The 24953-nt window shown below is 38.9% G+C and overlaps 1 protein-coding gene across 8 annotated transcripts in view; it reads left to right on the forward strand.

The window, feature by feature from the left end:
• The window catches only part of LOC137253563 (uncharacterized), a 155271-nt gene that overhangs the window by 76597 nt on the left and 53721 nt on the right, over nucleotides 1-24953 (forward strand). Inside the window, exon 1 of one of the 8 annotated variants that reach the window (XM_067790748.1) lies at nucleotides 22846-22946. The exons of the other annotated variants lie outside the window; for them this stretch is intronic. The gene's annotated coding sequence lies outside the window, so the exon portion shown is untranslated. Of the gene's footprint in view, nucleotides 1-22845; nucleotides 22947-24953 lie in introns of those variants that run through there. 8 annotated transcript variants of the gene reach the window in all.

Genomic DNA, 24953 nt, shown 5'->3' on the forward strand with positions numbered 1-24953 from the left:
AAAAGAAAACTCATCTGCCTTGCACAGCTCAGTGTGGCACAGAGTTTGCTAAGCTAACCTAAATTGAAAGTAATAGAATTTCTCAAATATATCAGCACAGAATATATAAGCTTATTGCGTCCATCAGAAATACTACCGAATCCCGACCCTTTATAATCCCAACAGGGCCAAACCCCAACCATTCATAATCCCGACACGACCGAATCCCGACCATAAACCACGACAAAAATCCCAACAATATGTAAATTGCGTAATCACATAGCACTTACCCGATCCATCACCAACTACGCCATCCACAGTAGTTTTGCGCAGAACACCTTTATGCATGGGAGGCCTTCGGCCGCGCCTTAAAAAATAATCCTTAGCTGGTCCAACACCGGCTACGCGATCAGTTTTTCTGCGCAGAGCACCCTTCTGCGTAGGCGTAATGTGTATAAACGAAATTTTAGTAAACTTGTCTGGATTGTGTGCCGTCGGGATTTCGATATTGCTGGATTTTATTATGTCTGGATTGTGTCTTGTCGGAATTTCTGAAAGTCGACTGGATTATGAATTGTTGGGATATTAAATGTTGGGATTATGAGGTGCACCCATTTTACAGCAGTTGATAATATTGGTTGGTTATTTCTTTTATATTAGTTTCGTTTGATGTTTTTCCGCCATTTTCAATACAAAATGGGAGACTCTTGCATTCTATTTTTGAGTAACTTCCGTAGAGCTATGTATATTCTTGAAACTAAAAACGTACTTCAGAACCTACTGAAAATGCAACATGAGCGAACAAATTTTTGGCTAGGTGGTCCAGGGATCGTGAAAATTGAAAAAAATCGGCTGAACTTGGAAATTTTGCTTTCGAGTTTTAAGGAACTTCCCAATAATCCAGAATCCTGAAATTTTGAACGAAGGTTGTACTAGTTAGGATAAAAAAGTTTTCTAGATGACACTGGCATCAAGATATTTAGAGGTACTACAAAGTTCATTTAGAATTCTGGAATCTTGCGAACGATTTTTAAGAAACTACTCATAGAGTTAAAAATATGAACCCTTACATATAGTACAGGTCACCTTGACAATGCAACAAAACGAGAAAATAACAAGTGAGGAAGGCTAAGCTCGGGTGTAACCGAACATTACATACTCAGCTAGGAGCTTTGGAGACAAAATAAGGGAAAATAACCATGTAGGAAAATTTGGAATTTTATGAATTTAATACTTATTGTGAGGACTCTGTTTCAAAATTTTGCTTTAAAAATTACGATGTCGATGTTGTCAATACGGCAATTGATTATATTGACTGGGATATGCTATTTACTGGGGTTGAAGTCTCAGGTTGTTTTGATACATTTAAGAATAATTTAAGCACTATCTGTAGTGACAACATCCCGAGAGCCAAAAAAAAGGGCTTATAAAATTCCTTGGTTTACTAAGGAGTTGAAAAAACTTAAGAATTTAAGGAACAAGTTTTATAAAAAATTTTAAAAATCAAGCTTTCCTTCTCATAAAGAAAAGTATTTGCAGTACTTAAAAGAGTTTAAGTCATTGAGCAAGGATTTGAAGAAGAAATATGTGCGTAACTTTGAGGCAGATATAAAATTGAATCCCAAGGCTTTCTGGTGTTATGTTAAGTCTATAAAATCCTGTTCAAGTATTCCCTCCGTTGTGTTCTTCACTGATAAGCAAGCAGACTCTTCATCTGATGCTGCGAATCTTTTCGCTGATTTTTTTAGTTCAAATTTTGACCCAAACTCGGCCGTGAGTAATAACTGGCTTCCTCCTGCTGATTCTATGTTAAATTTTGGTGGTCTCGAGCTCACTTTAGACGATGTTGAAAGGGGGATTCAACAAGTAAAATTGTCATCACAGACTGATGTTGATGTATTGTGGTCTCTCCTTTTCAAAAACAGTTCTGCTATCGCCTACCCTCTATGGCTGCTTTTTAATAAATCCCTCGCGCAAGGGGAGTTCATTGATGCATGGAAAATTACGTTTATCACTCCCATTTTCAAAACTGGCAATAAAAACAATATTGTTAATTACAGACCGATCTCTAAATTATCTACTGTCTCAAAAATTTTCGAATGTATTGTAAAAGAAAAAATTATTTTCTCAATAAGTCGCCTAATCTCTGTAGATCAGCATGGTTTCATGTCGGGAAGATCAACCACGTCTAACTTGGCAGTGTTTTCGGAATACTACATCGACGCTCAAGTAGATACTGTGTATACCGACTTTTCAAAAGCCTTCGATAAAGTTAATCATAGTATTCTACTATCGAAATTACATTGTTTTGGTTTTCATTCTGTTTTTTTGAAATGGATTAAATCATATCTCTCCAACCGTAGTTGTACCGTGGTAGTTGATGGTATGACCTCATATCCCTTCATAGCTTCTGCAGGCGTTCCTCAAGGAAGCATACTGGGCCCTATTCTTTTTGTAATTTTCATTAATGATATTGCCAGCTGTTTTGAATCTTCGCAATTCCTGCTATACGCAGATGATATGAAGATTTTCAACAAGATTACTTGCCCCTCCGATTCAATTAAACTTCAGAAGGACCTAGATAATGTAGTTACTTGGTGCAAAAATAATAAACTTGCGTTAAATATTAAAAAATGCTATCATGTCCCTTATTATAAATCCCGTTTACTCATTCCTACTTCCTACCACATTGGGGGCGCGCAACTAAGCACTGTGTCCGAGGCCACTGATCTTGGGGTGGTCTTTCATTCTAAGTTTTCTTTTCATAGTCATTTAAACTTTACAATAGCTAAGGCTTACTCGATGTTGGCTTTTGTTCGACGATTCAGTTCTGATTTCACTGACCCATATACTTTAAAATCACTATATACTACTTTCGTACGTTCGAAATTGGAATATGCCGTATTTATTTGGCGGCCGTATTATGCTTGTCATATTTATCGTCTGGAAAAAATTCAAAAAGTATTTATTAAGTACGCTCTACGTCCCCTTCATTTTGATCCTCCTTTTCCTTCCTATGAATCCAGATGTTTGCTTATCAATATTAAGACTTTGAACTGCAGGAGAACTTTTCTCTCTTTAATATTTGTTTTTAATTTAATCCGTGGGGCCGTTGATTGTCCGTACCTGTTAGAACGCATTTTCCTTGCTATTCCAGATATATGCCTAAGAAATAATGCGTATTTTTTGTGGGATTGTCAAGAACTAATTATGCTGCAAATGCTCCTCTTTCCAGAGCTTTTAAAGAGTTTAACTTGCTCTCAAATTCGTCAATTTTGGACTTTTCCTACTCTGAAAATACTTTTAAATTGTTACTTAACCAAATACTAAATTAGTGGTTAAGTCCTTATATATGTCATTAGTCTGTAAGAAATGTAACAATTTCAAGATGAGTAAATAAATAAATAAATAAATAAATAAAAATGAGCCTAGGGTAACCCTGGAATGTGTTTGTATGACATGGGTATCAAATGAAAAGTATTAAAGAGTATTTTAAAAGGGAGTAGGCCATAGTTCTATGGGTGGACGCCATTTAGGGATATCGCCATAAAGGTGGACTAGGGCTGACTCTAGGATGTGTTTGCACGATATGGGTATCAAATGAAAGGTGTTAATGAGTATTTTAAAAGAGAGTAGCTCTAAGTTGTATATGTGAAGGCGTTTTCGAGATACCGACCAAAATGTGGACCAGGGTGACCCAGAACATCATCTGTCGGGTACCGGTAATTTATTTTTCATTTTCTTCCTTTTAATATGGTAGGTGTCACACCCATTTTACAAAGCTTTTTTCTAAAGTTAATTTTGCGTCAATAAACCAATCCAAATACCATGTTTCATCCCTTTTTTCGTATTTGGTATAGAATTATGGCATTTTTTTTTATTTTTCGAAATTTTCGATATCGCAAAAGTGGGCGGGGTCCCAGTCGGATTTTATCCATTTTCATTGCCAAGATAAAGTGAGTGCAGATAAGTACATGAACTAAGTTTAGTAAAGTTATATCGTTTTTTGCGCAAGTTATCGTTCTAACGGCCTAGCGGAAGGGCAGACGGTATTCTGTGTATAAAAACTGGGCGTAGCTTTAACCGATTTCGCTCATTTTCACAGAAAACAGTTATTGTCATAGAAGCTATGTCCTTACCAAATTTCACAAGGATTGTTAAATTTTTGTTCGACTTATGGCATTAAAAGTATTCTAGACAAATTAAATGAAAAAGGGCGGAGTCACAACTGAGGTTGAATGCTAACATAATTCACTTATATACTGTAAAGCTATTCATTTTTTTGTTAAAATTTTACTTTTAAAATTATTTTTTTTAAAAGTGGGCGTGTTCGGTATCCGATTTTACTAATTTTTATTTAGCACACATATAGTAATAGGAGTAACGTTCCTGCCAACTTCCATCATGATATCTTCAACGACTGCCAAAGTACAGCTTGCAAAACTTTTAAAATAACTTAATTTAAAAGTGGGCGGTGCCACGCCCATTGTCCAAAATTTACAAATTTTCTATTCTGCGTCATAGGGTCAACCTACCTAGCAAGTTTCATCGCTTTATCCGTCTTTGGTAATGAATTATCGCAGTTTTTCGTTTTTTCGAAATTTTCGATATCGAAAAAGTGGGCGTGGTCATAGTCCGATTTCGTTCATTTAAACAGCGATCTGAGATGAGTGCCCACGAACCTACATGCCGAATTTCATTAAGATACCTCAAAATTTACTCAAGTTGTCGTGTTTATGGACAGACAGACAGACGGACATGGCTAAATCAACTCAGCTCTTCAACCTGATTATTTCGGTATACTTAATGGTGGGTCTATCTATTTTCCTTTAAGGACTTACAATTTTGGGTTTCGTGACGAAATTAATATACCATTTCATTTTCATGAAAGGTATAAAAACCAGGCTATTATAACATAAGCGATCGCTAAGACGATTTTGCGCTGGGTGCTTAACGCATTAAGCCGCACGTATTCGACACAAATCAAGGACGTGCCTTTTGCTGTTGTTGTAAGTAAATAAATTTAGCCAGTGAAATGTTTTTTGTTTACATTTTTAATTTTTAGAATACTGTCACGGATATTAGCATCACTAAGTTATCCCATCACTAAGGCGATGCTAAGGCCATGCCAAGCAGTATTTACGTTAATAATCAAATCAAGTATACACATATAAGGCAGCCCAGAGACATGTCACACACAGATGCATTTAGTTATACGCCTATGTGCGCGCGAGAGACTGTAAACTACAAACATTCACATCAATAATTCAATCTTTATGTATCTACATAAACGAATAAATAATTGCGTCTACATATATGTACCATGTACGAATACGAGCAGCGGAGAGTCAATGCGCAAACACATGCATATATCTGAGAAGTTTGAGAGCTACTGGACTAGTAGATTCTGGAAGCACCTAAAAGATGTATAAAATTGTGCAATTTTAGTTATAGCTGAGAAGTTTGAGAGCTCATGGACAATGCTAGTACATTCTGGAAAAATGCGAAGGAGGAAACCAAAGGGTATAAAAGGCAACAGATGTAGAGGCGCTGCAATTCAGTTTGAGTTGAGCAATCAATCAGTTATTGATTAAGCACGCGATCAGGCGGCCAATAGTAGAGTTTAATTTGAGTTATCAATCAGTTTGGTTATTAAGCCAGCGAGTAGCAAAGTATAAGTGTTATTGTGCAGTACTTTAATAAAGGCCATTTTTCCATTATTCAATATTGGAGTTATTTATTCAACAGTTTAGTGATTCGAACTTAGCAGAGGATTGCAAATAAGAGGATTTGCAAGTAAATTCGTTACAATTGGTGTCATAAGAGGAATTGTTGAATAAATTCCGAAGATTGGGAATACAACTTGGACATGGCAAAGTTCAGTGAATTGAAGATCCAGCAACTGAAAAAGGAGTTGGAGAACCGTGGATTAAATACAACCGGCAATAAGATCGAACTTCAAGCACGGCTACGAGAGGTAATGGAGTCGCAAGGAATTGATGTGGACGAATTTGTCTTTTATCCTGATGGGGACGAAACAACAACAAAAATTTAAGAGAAAAACGAAACATAGCAGACAGTTACAAACACAGACTTGAACATGATATTGGCTGCAATATCGGCACAAATGTCCGAAATATCATCACAAATATCCACCAACATGTCATCACAACTGGAAGAACAAAAGACAAATATAACATCCCAACTGGAAGAACAAAAGACAAATATAACATCCCAACTGGAGTCACAGAAGACATATATAGCATCCCAACTGGAATCACAGGAGGCACGTATTTCAGAAATGACGTCGCAAGTGTCATCTCAACTGGAAGACCAAAAGACATATATGGCATCTCAATTGGAAGCGCAAGAGGCACGTATATCTGAAATGTCGGCAGAAATTTTGGAACAGGTATCATCAAAACTGGAAGTGCAGGATGCAAAAATGGCTCAATTTCAGGCAGAAGTAAATGATTTAAAAGGTCGTATGGAGCAGTTACAACTAAATCGCCCAGCTGTTTCAGCGAGTAATCCAAAGGTAAAGACACCATCCTTTGACGGTTCTGTTCCTTTTCAGGTCTTTAAGCTACAGTTTGAGAAGACCGCAGCAGTGAACCAATGGAATGCTGAAGATAAAGTTGCAGCTGTGTTCGTGGCACTGAAAGGGCCTGCCGCGGAAATCTTACAGACCATCCCAGAGTACGAGCGGAACCATTACGAAACATTGATGAGCGCTTTAGAGAGACGTTACGGAAGCGAGCATAGAAAACAGATATTCCAAATTGAGTTGCAAAACCGCTACCAAAAAGCAAATGAGACATTGCAGGAGTTTGCTTCAGATATTGAAAGATTGGCTCATCTTGCAAATGCGGACGCACCCGTGGAATACACTGAAAGGGTAAAAATCCAGAGTTTCATAAATGGCATACGGGACGTGGAAACGAAGCGAGCTACATACGCAAACCCAAAGCTGACATTTGCTGAAACGGTATCACATGCATTGACTCAGGAAACGGCCTCACTATTGAGTAAACCAGCATACAAAGCTCATCGTGTAGAAGTGGAAAGACCAGATTGGGTAGACACTATTTTGGAAGCACTGAAGGGATCACAACAGAAAAATGCCGGAGTTATTAAATGTTTCAAGTGCGGCAACCCAGGTCATATTGCACGACATTGCAGCAGCGGTCCCAATAGCTCCAACAATGTGGGTGGTCGTAAACGCAGAGCAGACGGTGATGAGCAAATATCCAAGACCACTCAATCGTTAAACTAAATCGAGTCAGCCGCAAGGGGCGACAGCTGGCTCCCGCAATTGAATGCCCCATAATCTCTATCTCGCAGATTGGAAGATGATCGAGCAATCTTACTGTTGGAGGACATGTGGACGGAAAGGAACGGTTACTGACTGTAGATACGGGTGCATCTCATTCCATCATTCGAGCGGATTTAGTCAACAAAAAGATAAGACCATTGCTTGGAGCAAGATTACGTACAGCCACGGGAGAGGACACCCAGGTAATTGGAGAAGTAGAATGTGAAGTCGCAATTGGGAACGTCACGGTAGTACACAATTTTATAGTGGCAGAAATTGTTGATGAAATCATAATTGGAGTGGACTTCTTAATCGACCAGGGCGTCAAGATCGACATGCAAAGCAAGACGATGCGATATAAAAACATGGATGTACCACTTAATTTCGGCTACGAGAGAGGCTACAGCAGTAAACGAGTGCTGGTGGAAGAGAGTCAGCAAATACCACCAAAATTCGAAGCAGTCATCTGGGCAAAGGTTGATGGAGATTGTGGGACAAACAAATTGTGGGTTGTCGAAGCAGCAAACAAATCAGCATTAAAAATACTTGTAGGAAAAACCCTGGCTATGACAAAACAAGATGGACGTATTCCGGTAAGAGTACTCAATGAGTTCAAGTCACCACTCAAACTGACTAAAGGAGCTATTTTGGGAAGATGCCAAGAGGCTGAAGTAGTTATTAACTGTGAACAGCTCCAGGAACACGTTTCAGCTAGTAATACTGATCTTTCAAATGACATCACGGCATGGATGCAGGGGCTAGAGGAAGCATATCAGAGTAAGGCAAAACAACTGCTCCTAAAGTACGCGAACATATTTGACCAGGATGATTCTAAACCAGGCCGCACCAACGTTGTGAAACATCAAATTGACACTGGAGATGCGAGGCCGATCCGTCAAGCTCCACGTAGTGTTCCACTGGCGAAGCGGGAAGTTGTGAGTCAAATCATTCAAGAAATGAGCGACAGCGGCGTCATCGAACCATCAGCTAGTCCATGGAGCTCACCGGTAGTACTTGTAAAAAAGAAGGATGGAAAAATGAGGTTTTGCGTGGACTACCGGAAGTTGAATGACGTAACGAAAAAGGATAGCTACCCATTGCCAAGAATTGACGACACTCTGGACTCGCTATCTGGTACGAAATGGTTTTCCACGCTGGACTTGAAAAGCGGCTACTGGCAAGTGGAGGTGAAGGAGGAAGATAAAGAGAAAACAGCCTTCAGTGTCGGTGATGGTCTTTGGCAATTTACAGTGATGCCTTTTGGACTTTGTAATGAACCAGCTACTTTTGAGAGACTCGTGGACCAGGTACTGAAAGGACTACATTGGAAAACATGCTTGGTGTACCTGGACGACATCATCGTATTGGGCAAGAACTTTGATGAACATCTTAAGAACTTGGAGGAAGTTTTCCAGAGAATAGCTGGCGCTGGTCTGAAGTTAAGTCCCAAAAAGTGTGCGCTGTTTAAAAAGGAAGTCAATTATTTGGGTCACAAGGTAACGACAGAGGGCATCTGCACTGCGAACGAAAAAATAGAGGCTGTAAAGGATTGGCCAAGACCACAGAACCTACATGAATTGAGAAGTTTTCTTGGGCTGTGCACATATTACCGCCGATTTGTACCAAATTTTTCCAGCGTAGCCCATAGCCTCCATGAGCTTACAAGAAAAAACAAAGCTTTTGAATGGAAGAAGGAGCGGGAAGTGGCTTTCCAAACATTGAAGGAGCGTTTGTGCACTGCCCCAATGTTAGCATATCCGATTCCAGGAGCAACATTTATTCTAGATACAGATGCGAGTGGATATGCTATAGGAGGCGTTTTATCACAACTGGTCGATGGACAGGAGAAGGTATGTAGTTGCATATTATAGCCGTTCGATTGGAAAACCAGAGAGGAACTACTGTGTTACGCGGAGAGAGCTGTTGGCATTGGTAGAGTGCATTAAACATTTTCACAAATACCTCTACGGCCAGCGATTCCGTGTCAGGACAGATCACGCAGCGTTGAAATGGCTTCTGCAGTTCCGTAATACGGAAGGACAATTGGCACGGTGGATCGAGCGACTACAAAGCTGTGACTTTTCCATTGAGCATCGAAAAGGTAGTACCCATGGAAATGCTGATGCAATGTCACGAAGACCATGTAGTCTGGAATGCAAGCACTGTTCAAAAGCCGAGACTAAAGAAGACATTATAGATGTCCGGCTAATGAATATAACATGTACAGATGAATGGGACAAGGAACAACTAAGAAAGTGTCAGCTAGAAGATGCAGATCTGTCACGTGTTATGCAAGGGCTCGAACGAAATGAAAGACCAAACAGAGAAGAGATGTCAGCAGAGAGTCCCATTGCGCAGTCATATTGGGCACAGTGGAACCGTTTAGAATTTATATCCGGTTGCCTTCATCGAGTATGGGAGAGTGAGGATGGTAAATACAAGAATAAACTGATAGTTGTTCCCAGAAAGAGGATTCCTGACGTGCTCAGCGAGCTGCATAATGGTCCAAGCGGAGGTCATCTTGGAATCACGAAGACGCTCGAGCAGATTAAACAGAGATTATATTGGGTTGGTTGCCGTCAGTCGGTCACTGAGTGGATTGCGAACTTCGAGGTTTGCAGCAGAGCGAAAGGGCCCAGAAAGCGAAGTCATGGCCAGATGAAGCAATATAACTCAGGTGCACCATTTGAAAGGATCGCCATGGATGTCGCAGGTCCATTTCCTACTAGCAACCGCGGAAACAAATACGTACTGGTGGTTATGGATTATTTCAGTAAATGGCCAGAGGTATACCCAATCCCAAACCAAGAAGCAGAAGTGGTTAAAAACGAACTGCATTTAAACATAGTTCAAACAAATTATTTTTTTAATTTTCGAAATTGTAGAAAAAGCAATCGGCAATTTTGTATTATTGTGCTGATCAACTGATAAAATCCTTTAAATTATAAAATATTTTTAAATCGAGACATACAGAGTTAGCATCCAAAAAGGTCATAAAAAAGTAACCGCTTTCTACACTCAGAAAAAAACTCTTACCTTAAATGAGAAAAATATGTCCTAAACAAATTTTCTTTGATTTGAGGAAAATTACAATGTAAGGAGTAAGAACTTCTTTTTAACACGCTTTTATTAGCTTGGCCTGTATCTATGTAACGGAATCTTTGAGCTTAATTTTCACCGGTTTCTAGAAGTCTGACTAATTTGAAACTTTGCGTACGTATCAAGGACCGATGACAATGCATTAATGTGATGGTTTGGTGACATAAGGTCAACGGCCATAAGGTCAATTGGCCTTATTACCACTTTGAATGGCCATAAGTTTGATTGAAACTTTGCACATGTATCAAGGGTCGATGACAATGCATTAATGTGATGGTGTGGTGATATGAGGTCAACGGCCATAAGGTAAATTGGCCTTATTACCACTTTGAATGGCCATAAGTTTCATTGAAACTTTGCACACGTATCAAGGCTCGATGATAATGCATTAATGTGATGGTGTGGTGGTATAAGGTCAACGGCCATAAGGTCAATTGAACTTATGACCACCCCTAATGGCCATAGATTTGAAACCTTGCACATAATGCGAAAAATCCATTCCTTTATTAATGATAGAAATGTATGCATGGCACATCTACGAAAGAGCATACTGGAGCCCTTTTTAACACGCTTTTATTAGCTTGGCCTGTATCTATCTACGTATCCATGTATGTATGTAACGGAATCTGGAGTGGAGCCAAGAGCCCCGGTAATGCAGAGCTGCGAACTCCGTTGCACCTTTTGAAGCATTTTAAGATAGGTACTTTTAGATAGTGCAGGCCACCAGACCAAGGCACCATAAAGAAGAATCGGGAAACATTAAGAGTAGACTTAGCCAATATACATGTGCGAGGTTTACCCTTTTCCTAAGCACTATACATCTTATACGCTGGCGTCCGCAGGCCACAGATCCTATTGTCAGTGATCCACGTCTCCTGGACTAGTACGATGTCTACCGCACCTGATGACAGGTGCAGTAGGAGTGCAGCTGATGCTGCTTTACAATGATGCAGGTTAATTTGGAGGGCCCTGATCATAAAATGTTTGCGCTCTCCTCCGTGAGCGTCGCATCCGAGTCGCCATCCTCCAGAAGTTGACCCTCAGAGTACAACCTCCTGAGAGCCGAGCTTCCAGCCGAGCCTGACGAAGTGTAGCCACTGCCTTCCTCGCCCTCGTTTACCTCCATCTCGTCTTCACTGGGGGGAGTTCAACCACCTCCGTGCGAGACTGAAGCTTTACCAAGCCTTACACATCAGCCTTATAAATCTTAAGGCTTATATTTTTGAAGCCGTATCTTACTTTGAAGTCCTGCTTTTTCAGCGCTTCGACGCTAGCGCTGTCGAACAACAGGACTATCTGCATCGTGTCCTGTTCAGATTTCTCCACGTTGACCACCTTCCAGGTCTTGGTCGGTAGACCCGGGTTGTACTCCTGGAGCAGCTCCATGATGTCAGCTGGGTCCGTTGGCGTCCTGGAACCCAGGCTCTAGCCGTTGGTCGTGAGGGGACATCACGCGCCTCCACTCCCATGAAGCGGGCGCCCGGATATAGCACCCCTATCAGCGTGACGGCGGCCCTATAGAGGCTTACCGACCTGGCGTCGTCACAGGCAATTAGCTTGACATTGCCGTGGAACCACCCTGCATTGGTGTAAGGTGGCGGTGGACCAGGATTGTCTTTCTTAACCTTAACGGCCACCGTAGCGAGCGCGGCCTCGATCCACTTCCACTGTTGTTTCGGGATCCTGCCATCTTCGCTGCTCTTGCCTATAATGCCAATGATCTGACGACCCTTGGCAATTTCGGCGAAAGACCGCGTCCAGCCTCCCTACGTCTTGGCCCTTTTCGGTAATAGCATTTTTTGCTTTATAAAAAAATGTCTATTTTGTCGAGTACGCTATGGTTCTCAAGTTTAGCCACTGTTTCGAAACAACTCTTGAGATGTATGCCTAGTCATCAACATGAACTCTAACAGTACTCAAGAACAAATGCTTGTTGGGTATATTCGACCCCATTTCGAACCAACGCAAATAACTGATAGGTTAATTAGAGTTTAACCCTGCCATATCGATCGCTTAAGCTCAGCTTAAACTCCAATTAAAATAGGCTGAAAAACTGCAGAATAAATTTAAGCATAGTTTAACTGACAAACTAAGTTGAACTTGAACTGAAAAAGAGGGCCTTAATCTTCTTAATGCGTTTTACATAATGTGACCATTTATTTTTTTCTTCAGGGCGGGACAATTTCTGAATAACAAATGCTCTGGTATTTCATTAATTTTTAATCAAAAATGAAGATTATGTATGTATGTATGTATGTAGATATTTATGTACATAAATAGTTGACTTCCACTGTACAATAGCAATTTTAACACAGTTCAACATATTTTGATCTTTTATTTGTTAAGTAGTAGCCATGGTTTTTCTGAAAGAATAATTTTCGCATAAAAAAGATACAAAAACTTTAGGCGTGCTGGACTATAAGTATGTTCCACAGTGATGATCTTTACGAAGTTCCCTTTCTTAAAAATACCGTGGTAACCATTTAGCAAACAAAAGATCTACATTTGTTGTACTGCGTTATTATTCCATTATTGAATTACTTTTACATCTATGTAGTTGTTTTATATTTGTCCGCAGAGCAAATCGATTTTAAGATATCGGGCCTTGTTTTCCAGTAGAAATGGAGCTGGTTATATGATTTTTCGATGTTGCCCTTAGTAATCAAAACAGATTTTAAAACTTTGACACTTAATTGGGTTTTTTTGCTAGTCCATATTTTACTCATTAGGGAAAAGCCTCTTGCGACAGGTGCTTTGCTCCCAGGCAAACAAAGAATATACTCAATAAGTATGGAAAAATGTCTGCAGTTGACATTGTTAGCATGAAAATGCTGGTCTTCAGTGGCAACATGTCCGTCGTTCCAGCTTGCGATCTTTTCTTCTGTGGCATAACTGGTAATAAGCGAAAATTCGTCGAACACTGCTGTATCTTGGTTGCAGTTAATAAAATCTTGTATAATCAGCAAAATCCGTAACATTCTGTACTTCTTCCCAAGACGGCACTTTCGTCAAAATTGACCAATCAAACACCGCTAACTCTTCATTGAACTGGCACCATTGTTCTAAGTATTGTTTACTTGTCTTATAAAATTCAACAGCAATGCTTTGCACATTCTGCACATCTACAGCAACGTCACTTTCTTTCAGTTTTTCTGGTAGATTACGAACTGTCAGAGGAAGAAAAATTGAGTCCTCTTTAAGTGCTAAATTATTTGGAAGACGATTAATTTCATTTGCAGACTCTATTGCCGACAGCTTTTGTCCCTCGATTTTCAATATGGCTTGATTGAAAGTCGCTGCCTGTGCGTGTGAAAAATATAACCACAACTCCGAACTTGGGGTTTCGAAAAACGTTTTTAAAATAGTTGGGCATTAAGCGACGCTCAAGATGAATTTTTCCAATGGTTTATACATTTTTAAAACTCTCGAGAGCAGGCGTTAATGCAAGCCACCTTGTTTTACTGTAACCCAACAGTTTCTTATACTCTGTGTCGGTGAAATGACAAAACTCTTTCAGAGCTTCTACTCGAACACTGTAGATGTAGAAGAATGAATAGATTTTTACAATGATGTACTCGAAATCAACAGGGAGATAATCTGCAGCTGTTTTTATAGCGTGGGCTGCACTGGCATTGTATCCAATGAGCTGCAGTCCAATCGTTTGGTTCAATTTTGCGAAAACATTGTTTTCTCCTTTTCTATTCTTCCCCCCAAAATTGCAGTTCGTATTGTCTCGCCAAAATGCCACAACTTTTTTATTCAAATCATTGGAACATAATACTTGTATCAAATAATCGCTAATTATATCAGATGATTCGCCTGGAAGCTCCCGCAACTCTAAAATTTTCACTTTGACGCCTTCGTGTGGTAAAAAAGTACCTAACTAAAATGGGAAACATCTTTATTGAGCCGTGGTTGGAACCACCCGGTAATAAAGGTATGCAGTGGGCATCCTGAACCTCCTGAACTCCTCCAATGCCATAGGTGCTTATACATTTACAATTATGGCCCGTGACTTTGTACGAGCACATCTAAATTTTTGCTCGAAACATGTTTGTATTAAATTAGAGGCACAATCATTCGAGCGAAAACTATGGTGTTCTTGCACAGTGTGGTACGCCCATGCACCCACTGCTGCAGCTATGTCCAAATCTTTGGAAGTTGGCAAATCAGTTCTTTTAAAAAAAATCGTCATTGTTGAGCTTGAAGCGGTAGCTTCATCAGAAAGTGCTTTTCAATATCGCTCGCGCCACCATGTCCGACATTAAAATCAGTACAACACTTTTCGCACGTAACATCGGCTATCCCACTTCTTTGTTTTATAAATGGGTACTTACTTTGCAAAGTAATATTAAAGGTGCACATACGTTTCGGCATTTTTTAATGTTATAACCACGAATAACTGCAAGTTAATTGTTTTATTATTCCCGTGTTTTTCTTCTCGGCGATTGAAAGGATGTATACAAACTTGACATAATCAGCTGATATTACAGGGCTGCCGTTATGAACCATTTCTAGAAAAACTGTTAGATTTTTTCTCTGTTGCGTGTTCTGTGGGCGAGAGCGGGACATTTTAGGTCTCTCTGGGGACAGCGGGACAGATAGCCTCATAGCAGGACTGTCCCGCCCAAATCGGGACGTATGGTCACGTTAGTTTTACAGCAAGATATCGCGAACATTGTAGTAAAAGAACTTTTAACCAACACGATTCGATGGATTGTTACGAAAGATAATAATCGATTATTTTCCATTGTCATTGCCTTAATTATTTATAATCGTTGTTGCTATCTTTATATGATGTGTAGCAATAATTGATATCAGTAGTCAATACATATGTATGTGTAAATAATTTTGTGCCCTACATACCTATATGTACGTACATACATACATATTTACCTAGGTACTTACATATAAATATGTACGTAGTTACGAAACCATTCCCCCCGCCACCCAAAAGCAATTCTCATTTATGCACTTGTTTTCATTGTTATTCATTTTGAATGTTGTTCATTTGTTGAATGTTATTTTTGTTTTATTGTGGATTGTTTATCTTTCTAAAAAAGGAAATAATAAAACACAAATTTGCGTGTGCCATGACTGATGAGTGGCTGTGTTATGTATAAATAAATAAACAGCCGCACGCCAGTACACACACACACAAATACCATATAATTTGGCCAACAGCAAATGTATTAGCACAAAATGTCTCCAGTACTAGTCGACGATGATAAATTAACTTAAGCTAAGGACAGACTGAGCTGCACTACACTGCACGGCAAAATATTCTTTGCATATTCTTACACGGCGCGGCCATGTTGATCAAATAGGCAAATAAAATAGTTTAAAAAAAAATGTTTAAGTTGAACGGTTTTATTGAAAACAATACTTACATGAAGTAATAATAATACTAAAAGCTAGAAAATAATTAGGTAGGTCCTAGGTACTAGTCATTATACTCCTCATCAATCTAGGGCATTGATCAGACGTTGGGCGCGTGAAATTTCTAAAAATGTGAGGCGTAGCATAACCCGATTAAGGTTCAGTTGGTCTTCCATATGACTATCAATAGAAATTTGACGCGTCCAACGCTTTTATTTAATTGTCTGATCAACGCCCTAGATTGATGAGAAGTGTGATGACTAGTACCTAGGACCTACCTAATTATTTTCTAGCTTTTAGTATTATTATTACTTCATGTAAGTATTGTTTTCAATAAAACCATTTAACTTAAAAAAGATTTTTTTTTATTTTATTTTCAAGTTTTTAGTTTTTATTTAATTATTACAAGAACTCTTTCCTGACAATTTGTTACAATCTAAGTCCTCAATACATAATCCTTCCAAAGACTTTACTCGACTCTGTGCCACGTATGCTTGTCCCTCCTCGAACTCCAAAATATTTTGATGTCAACTCTACCGGACTGTATGCAATATTTGTTCCAAATATGAGCCAAATCGGACCACAAGTACGATTTTTTTTTAATATATCGATCCTTGCGCCACCTAGCGGCGTTTTTTTTTTTCATTGTCATCGGGTTCTGAACTATATCCCAAGTGTCAAGCTTGTACCTTATCGGGAAGTTACTTAAATTTCAATTACAAAAATCGTGCCAGCCTGTCAAGTCAAGCTATATAAAACCGTTGAGTAAAAAGTGAAGCGCCGTTAAGTTAAGCGCCCTGGGATGTACATCAGTTGTTTTTCAAATTTCTCCTACCACTTCCGCAAACAAGGGAGGTGTACCATTCTGAATTCCCTCCGCCCATGTTGCTGAAGAGGTACAAGGGCCACATAAGCATATTTAAGGATTCCTCAATATGGCAATATGTCAGGGGTTCTTCTTTTGTTATTAGTTAACGCATAGATTCCATGGTTTCTGTGGTAACAGCTGATATTACAGATCTGCTTCTTCGACTATAGAGCTTCAAACTACTGCTTGCTATGACCAGTATGAAATGTATGGAACTAAAAAATTTAGGACTAGTTAAAGTCCATCTGCTTACTGACTTAATTGTTGCAATTTGCGTTTTAATCATTTTCTACTTGGTCTTTTAACACTGCTTCCAAAGCTTGCTGCCAATAACAAAACCTTCTGGACCGGAGCATCTTTTTTATTCGCATAAACAAGGTTATACCTTATAAAAATGTTTCTGGGACTACTCTTTTTATTGACTAGTCGCACTCAATTTTGGCAAAGCTGTGCAACTCACACTTATTTGTACATACACATAGATGAACACAATTATTTATATAGAGGTGTTATTACTGTTATTCAAAAATTTTCCATGAATTGTTTGCCCGTGGCGTTTATCTGCGTTTACTTACTTCTTTCTGAGCACCGCACCACCGCTCGCCTACAACAATGTTCCGCTAAAGTCGAACACAACTGTTATCAGTTGTAGCGTGCTGCTTGCTGAAGGCAACAAGTCGGTTGTTAACAGACCTCCCTTCCCCCTCCGGGCACTTTGTACACAAAACTTTTATTTGTTTGCATTGAACTCGTACCTACTCACTCCCCTTTCCCAGTAATAGATTGCAGCGCACACTCTAATTTGAGTAGGTACTTGTATTTACTTAGATCTATGAACATACATACAATGAAAATGTAGGAAGAGTTCAAGCATACACGTACATATGTATGTAAGTGCTTTTGTTGGTGTTGAAGAGCCCAAACCACTGTGTAAAGCTGCCATTTTGGTATCTTTGATCCACATTGTTGTGGCTGTTTGGTCCGATTTCCTTCGATTTGATTTCTTTTTTTACAGTTACCTCTATTTTCTTGGAAGAGAAGAGATGGATATTTATTGCGATCGTGAGACACAATTTTTTATATAAGGTTAGAGCGCGGTATGTGCAAGGTTAAAAACCCTAAAAGTCAATTAAAATATTTAGAAAGACGTGCATCAAGGCGAGCTCAGGATTGTTCTGTACTAGAGATCACGATTTCTTCTCGAACATAAGCGAGATTTTCGAGACCAGAGAAATCGAGAACTCGACATCTCGCGAGATTCTCGTGTCTCGAAGTACTCGTAATACTCGCGAGCTTCTCGACTTTCAATTCAGTCGCTGCATTGGCACTATTCTAAACATTTCGATGTTTTTTACTTGTGGTTTTGTGGACCTTTTCGCTTGCGCTCCAGAAGAAATCGTTAGCTCTATATAAAACAGCCAATGAATCGATTAAATTGAAAGTCGAGAAGCTCGCGAGACTTACGAATAATTCGTGAATCTCGCGAGAAGGCTAGATCGCGAGAAATCTCTTCTCGAACAAGTTCGAGAAAACGTAAGCTCTCTTCTGAACCAATGAACATTTATTGTCTTCAAATACATACATATAAAACATTCTGACTTACCTTCCAGGTCATGCTTCTTAACGGAGCCAACTTATAACATGTAAAAGATCATTTTCTCCTAGGTATCAACCCTGATCCTCTTATTTCTATTCCAAACTTGTAAAAAAATATTTAGCAATACTCAGTACAAGAAACCATTTACTTGAGCCAAACTGTCCTTAATTTCAGGAAAAACTGCTACAGAATATATGCTTCTGTGAGATGAATTAGGTTGGCGCTTAACCGTTTAAATAGTTATGGCCGTCCAACAAGGCGCGCTCCTTCTCTCTGCCAACCGGCGCCAATTGGTCACACCAAGGGAGTTTAATTCGTTTTCCAGCTGGTCCTTCCATCGGAGTTCTTGGCCGAAGCGTCATCTTTCATTCGCATAACATGGCCTAGCCAGCGCAGCCGCTGCGTTTTAATTCGCTGGACTATGTTGATGTCTGCGTATAGCTCGTACAGCTCATCATTAAATCTTCTTCGGTACTCGCCATCGCCAACGCGTGGAGGTCCATAAATCTTTCGAAGAACTTTTCTTTCGAACACTCCCAAAGCCGCGTCATCTGCTGATGTCATAGTCCATGCTTCTGCCCCATATAGCAGGACGGGTACGATAAGTGACTTGTAGAGTATGATTTTCGTTCGCCGAGAGAGGACTATACTTTTCAATTGCCTACTTAGTCCAAAGTAGCATTTATTGGCAAGATTGGTTTTTCGCTGGATTTCAGTGCTGATGTTGTTGCTAGTGTTGATGCTGGTTCCCAAATAAACGAAACCTTTTACTATTTCAAAATTATGGCTGCCAACAGTAGCGTGGTTGCCAAGGCGCATATGCTCTGACTCTTTGCTCGATAACAGCAGGTACTTCGTTTTGTCCTCATTCACCATCAAACCCATCTTTACCGCTTCTTTTTCCAGTTTGGAGTAAGCAGAACTAACAGCGCGGGTGTTCAGGCCGATGATATCAATGTCATCAGCATTTGCCAGTAATTACACGCTTTTATAAGATATTGTCCCAGAGCGGTTAAGTTCTACAGCTGGTATAATTTTCTCCAGCATCAAATTAAAGAAATCTCACGGGTCACCCTGTCTGAAACCTCGTTTCGTTTCCAACGGCTCGGAGCGCTCCTTCCCAATTCTTACTGAGCTGATGGTGTTGCTCAACGTCATTTTGCACAGCCGTATAAGTTTTGCGGGGAAATCAAATTCAGACATAGCGGCATATAGGCAGCTCCTTTCGTGCTGTCGAAGGCGGCTTTAAAGTCAACGAAGAGGTGCTGTGTGTCGATTCTCTTTTCGCGGGTTTTTTCCAAGATTTGGCGCATTGTGAAAATCTGGTCGATGGTACATTTACCAGGTCTGAAGCCGCACTGATAAGGTCCAATTAGCCGATTCACGGTTGGCTTCAATCTTTCGCACAACACACTTAACAGTCCGTCGTTTAACTGATCGACATTTTTTTTTTGTGAACGGCGATTTGAGCCAACTGCCAAATGGAATAAACATTCTAAAGTTTTAAGGAAAATGCCTTCTAAAATTATTTTTCACACTTCTCCAAAATATTAAGAGAAAAAATAATATTCATAACAAAACATTTTAAAACGTCAAAAAACTGCCAAACAGCCGAATAAAGCGTTGAGTGAAAGTAGCAAGAACAAGTTATGATCAGTAATTTGACATAAAATGCGTTCAGAAAGTCATCACTCAGCGTTTGATTAACAGTTATGTTTGATGAAAGTGGCCAATATGAGCTTATGGCTGCGAAGAATGTGAGCACATCTGGGATTGTTTCTTATGCACACGATCTCGACGTCGGCCGAGTTAGTTCATTTTTGGTTAGAGGACAATAAGTGGCTGTTGCCACCCCACAAACGAGTCAGCTGAGTTGTGTTCAACAAATTCTTATCACCGACAAAGGCGTATCCGATGAGTGGTGTCATAGAGGGCGTTGGGTGTTGTGGTTGATAACTTTCATATGCATATTTAATTGTGCATGTATGTATGCGAACTTGCATATTTGGATGAGGAAATGTATGTTTGTATTAATTGGAGTATACTTAGACTAGTCTTAAAGATCACATCAATTAGACTGAAGTTCATGCTTTTGAATTCAACTCCAAACGTTTAGCTGACTTGAGCTCGTGTTAGACCGCGCTTCTCAATGTAGTTGTTATGCGTTTACCTTCCATACCGAAGATGCCATGTTCGATTTAAGTAACCAGAAACATTCAAAATAAAAATCATTCAAGCAATAAGTGTGAACCTACACTGCAATTTATAGGCAAACTAATAGTCCCGACAGGTGATATCCTAAACGAACTTCGACCTACTTGCATAATTTTGAAAAGTTTCATGGTTGTCTCTTCCACTTATTCCAATTTCTCTCCCTTTTCCTCTTATCTTCGCCTTTAACCCCTGCTTGATCTTTTTCCTCCTTTCCATGCATAATACCCTCTCTCCTCCTCCCGCTCTTGCTTTCCTTCCATCTCTCCTCCAACTTTCCAACGGCTTTATCCCAGTTCCTCTCCCCTCAGCTTACCCTTAATCTTAGCCAACCCTCTCGCTCTCACCCTTGCTTGCTTCTACTCCGTTTCGAACTATTTATAAATGGAATTCTTTCGAGCAGATAGGTCCCTGGTTCAATTCCGAAGAGGGACCCTAAAAATATATTTAGGATAATGGCAATGTATGTACGCAGCTCTTCTATATCTCTATATGCAACCGTAGCCACCTGATCAACAAACACGAATAAAATCATCATTTTAAGTGTCCAGGACCCTCAAATATCAATTTTAATCCCGATCAAGCTCTCTCAGGACAATCTTCAACACAACGAACCCATGAACTAGTACTGTGCTAATTTTGGCTTAGCTCAATTTACTGCTGAGGAAGTATGCTGCAGTGAAACAGCAAATCTGTTAGAAAATACTAGTTCATAACTAAAACTTTTTGCCGCGATATCAAATTAGGCCAAAGTGCCTTAGTGCCTGCCCTGGGGACTCAAACTAGTTAAGACTCATGCACTACTAGCTGGTTTGACTGCAGGGTACAAATGTATGTATAATGCAATGAAACTGTGTATAAAAAATAGGGAAGTCTAAGTTCGGGTGAAACCGAACATTACATACCCAGCTGTACACTTGAAATGCTGTTGTTGTTTGTTTTGTGTGCTTAATAGTGTTACAAGGCTGCGCAATAATACATATACATATTCTGAACTAATTTTTCTTCGAGTTATGGCTCCCGAAACATAGAAAATTGCTTAGTCATAATGGGCGTGGCACGGCCCAATTTTTTAAAATTTTAAGTTTTTCCTATTTATTGTTATAAATCCACTTGGGAAATGAAATACCAGTGATATAAAGATCTTTTTTGCAAAGATATAGCTCATTTCATTCGTCCACGATGCTTTTAAAAATATTTTATATAAAAGTGGGCGTGGTCATCAACCGATTACGTTATTTTTTCTCAAACCATTCCTTCTAATACGGGCAACCTCTTTGCTGAATTTTTTTACGATAGGTTTACCGATTTTTGATTTATGATTACTAATATTTGTAAAATTGATTTTGTCACAAGTGGGTGGTGCCACGCCCATTTTAAGAAAAAAAATTTAAGATTTTTATCCAGAGTCTCAATATAAGTCCACACGTTAAATTTTAACATTCTAGGTGTATTATTTACTCAATAATCAGGTTTTTTATGTTTTCCAAAATGTTATATATATAAAAAGTGGGCGTGGTTATCATCCGATTTCGCCCATTTTAATACCAATCTATTCTGTGTCCAGATAAGCTCGTGTACCAAATTTGGTGAAGATATCTCAATATTTACTCAAGTTATCGTGTTAACGGCAGACGGACAGACGGATGGACGGACGGACATGGTTCAATCAAATTTTTTTTCGATACTGATGATTTTGATATATGGAAGTTTATGTCTATCTCGATTCTTTTATACCTGTACAACCAACCGTTATCCAATAAAAGTTATAATACCCTGTGTACAAGTACAGCTGGGTATAAAAATAAGTGTTTATTGAATAGTGTTCATCTTATTTGCAATTTCCAATAAGTGGCAATTTTTATTGGCGCTTCACAATGACGATGGCCGACATAACCCCGCTGATAAGGTTGTTTTCGATGCCGCTCAACTGGAGTGGTTTGGATCGAACCAAACGAATGCCTACGTGATTAGCCGATGGGAAACGATCAGCTGCTTCCTCCAAGCACGTACCTATTTATTTTTGTATATACTAAGAGTGGTTGGGGATGGAACGAACATTTGTTTACCGAGTAAGGCTTGATTTATCACCGAAAGCGAAACCCGGAACATGGTTCAGGGAACAAATGCATACTCTTTAATTTTTTAACATTTTATGATGTTGACATTTTGTTGGTTACAAAATACTGAATGTTGCCAAGTTGGAACGTAGTTAACATATTAATTTACGGCGCTTAAAATATGCACGCAAATAGGAATAAAAAATCAACAACCGTGACATCCTCACAATTTGATATATATGTATGTATTTATGAATGTTTGCTATAAGGCCAGTCGTTTTGACTTTTTATATTTTGCGTCCATTTCATCATTTGTGTTTTTTGTTATTTCATGCTATTTTGATTAATTTTATTAGGTATATTTATTTTAGTCGGCTTTCGATCAATGATATTTGTTCCTTGTTGACCACGCTGTTCACGAAATCGAACCAATAACAAGTAAGGCTAAATATACACACACGTACATATGTACATACATATGTTTGTATATTATTTATGAAGTAGGTGTATCTTGTTGTTTACGATTTATTTATGGCATTCAGGGTTATTGTAAAAATAGCCAAAGTCCTATTTATTTAGATTTTAAACAAAAATAGATATTTTATTGCTGCGTTATACATAGCACACATTTTTAAATACTTCTGTTTATACAGTATGTGTATGTACATATATATGTTAGGGTGGTATGTTCTTGTAAATCAAATTTCGATATCAAATAAATGTAAGTGCGGTACCTATACAGATCATAAAAAAACGGTCAGAACTATTTTCTTTTCCGCTTGTAGGCCAAACATGAAGTGTTTTTATTTGAAGGCTTGTATTTTAATTTTTTATTATTCATTTACTTTTTAAAATTTCTTCCGAGATCTGTGGTGTTTTTTTTTTACTTGTGGTTTTTTGTTCATAATAATAATAATTTTGCTCATAATACTCTAATTTTTCAAGCCGAAGGCATAACAACATTTCTTTAAACTAGAGATTACGATTTCTCACAATACAAGAGAAGATTTCGAGACTCGGTTAATCGAGTACTCGCGCGAGAGTTTCGAATATCGAAATACTCGCAAAGCTCGCGAGCTTCCCGACATTCAATTTAGTAGCTGCATTGGTAGAATATGTACACATGGAACACCTACATACATATGTAGATAAAAACAGCGACCAGCTCAAAAAACTGACTGCATCTCCCATATAGGCCAATGCAATTTTAAATTTTCACAAAGATGTTTCCATCTGATTAATGAATCGAATATACAGTTTGGTAGGTCTAGAATTCGGAAGCCCGGCGGTAGTCATAACTTCAAAATTTCAGATTTTTAGTTAGCTCGCTATTGATCAAGGTGTGCGATATATAAGTACGCTCGTAAATTTTTTACTTTGGTTTTCATTTGGGTTCGAGAAGAAATCGTAAGCTCTATATAATACTGCAATCCAGCGATTAAATTAATTATCGAAATTCGAGAATGTCGCGAGAAATTATGTCTCAAACAAACTCGAGAAGTTGTAAGATCTACAATAAAGCACGAATTATATTTATTTGTACAACCCTGTAAAGAAACGAGAACATCCAGAAAAACACATCAAATCCCACAAGCCCAATCAAACACAACAGTCAGTGGGTTGTCAGCTCTCTTTTATTCCTCGTTATTTCCTTGCAACCCGGAGGTTGTCACATGTTCAAATACTTAACAAATTAAATACAAAGTATTTTTTTATTATGTAAAAAACATGACTTGTTATTTCATTATTTCTCTGCGTGTAATTGGTAAAAAACAATTTTTTTATATAATCATATGTAAATAGACTCGTGTCACACGTGTTTGTGGTTGAAATTCCGCACTTGCAACATCCTTCGCTGTATTTTCATAAATTTATTCGTAACAAGGTTCTTCATCTATTACCGATATCGATACTTTTTCTAAAAAATTGAAGAAATCACATGCTTATATGTTAGACCCCGCCAGTAACAGTTGATGTAGGAAGTGCGAGTTGCAGGAATAAAGGTTCGAACACGCTTTACGATCCGCCGACAATAGCTCTGAAATGGTGGCTCGTATTTGCATATGTGAACTACCGACAAATAGGACTCATTAGATCCATAGCTTTTTATAATTTTTAGAAATAATTTGACACTTGCATAGTTTTCGTTTGAATGAAAATGGTTGTCAGCCACTGATCGTGAAACGTAAAATGAGCCCCGAATAGTCGGTCTGCGCAAATTTCGCTTAGTTTCCGGCCCTTGCACCAGCTTTCCTTTCATTAATGCGATATATATATGTATGTACATATGTATGTAGCTAATTATGTTCATTTGTAAATATGTATGCAGTAGTACACTTATCCACACGCTATACATTTATTCATCCATCCGATCCGTCAATTTTTAGCGCGTCGTGTGTGTCCATCTGAGGCACTGTGTGAGCATCCTGATAATCAATTTCCCAA

This window comes from Eurosta solidaginis, chromosome 5 (assembly GCF_040869045.1).
Source record: "Eurosta solidaginis isolate ZX-2024a chromosome 5, ASM4086904v1, whole genome shotgun sequence".
Lineage (NCBI taxonomy): Eukaryota > Metazoa > Arthropoda > Insecta > Diptera > Tephritidae > Eurosta > Eurosta solidaginis.